We start from the raw sequence: 601 nt of genomic DNA on the forward strand, positions 1-601 counted from the left end.
CATAAAAATCTCAGAACAAGCCACAGGCAACAAAATCTCAAATTTCTCTTATAGCAAAATGTTTACTGATACATCTCTTGGGCAAAGGAAACAAAGGAGAAAATAAACAAATGGGACTCCATCAAACTAAAAAGCTTCTGCACAGCAAAGGAAACCATTAACAAAGTGAAAAGAGCCCAATGCATGGGAGAACATATTTGCCAATGATACATCTGATAAGGGGTTAACTTAAAAAATATATGAGATGCTTGCTTTGGCAGCACGTATACTAAAATTGGAATGATAGAAGATTAGCATGACCCCTGTGCAAGGGTGACACACAAATGCATGAAGCAATATATATATCTGGAACGCATACAACTTAACAAAAGGAAGACAATTCAATTTTTAAAAATGGGCAAAGGACCTAAACAGACATTTCTCCCAAGTGAATATACAGAAGCCAAGAGACAGATGAAAAAATGCTCCAAGTCACTAATCATCTAAGAGATTCAAATTGAAACAACAATGAGCTATCACCTCACACATGTCAGAATGGCTATCATCAAAAAATTAACAAACAACAAGTGTTGGCAAGGATATGGATAAAATGGAACCCTAG

At 35.8% G+C, this 601-nt stretch overlaps 1 pseudogene; it reads left to right on the forward strand.

The window, feature by feature from the left end:
* Positions 1-248: 248 nt before the first annotated feature.
* LOC132225358 (U6 spliceosomal RNA) lies at positions 249-347 on the forward strand (annotated as a pseudogene).
* The last annotated feature ends 254 nt before the right edge of the window (positions 348-601 follow it).

The sequence above is a fragment of the Myotis daubentonii genome, chromosome X (assembly GCF_963259705.1).
Source record: "Myotis daubentonii chromosome X, mMyoDau2.1, whole genome shotgun sequence".
Taxonomy (NCBI): domain Eukaryota; kingdom Metazoa; phylum Chordata; class Mammalia; order Chiroptera; family Vespertilionidae; genus Myotis; species Myotis daubentonii.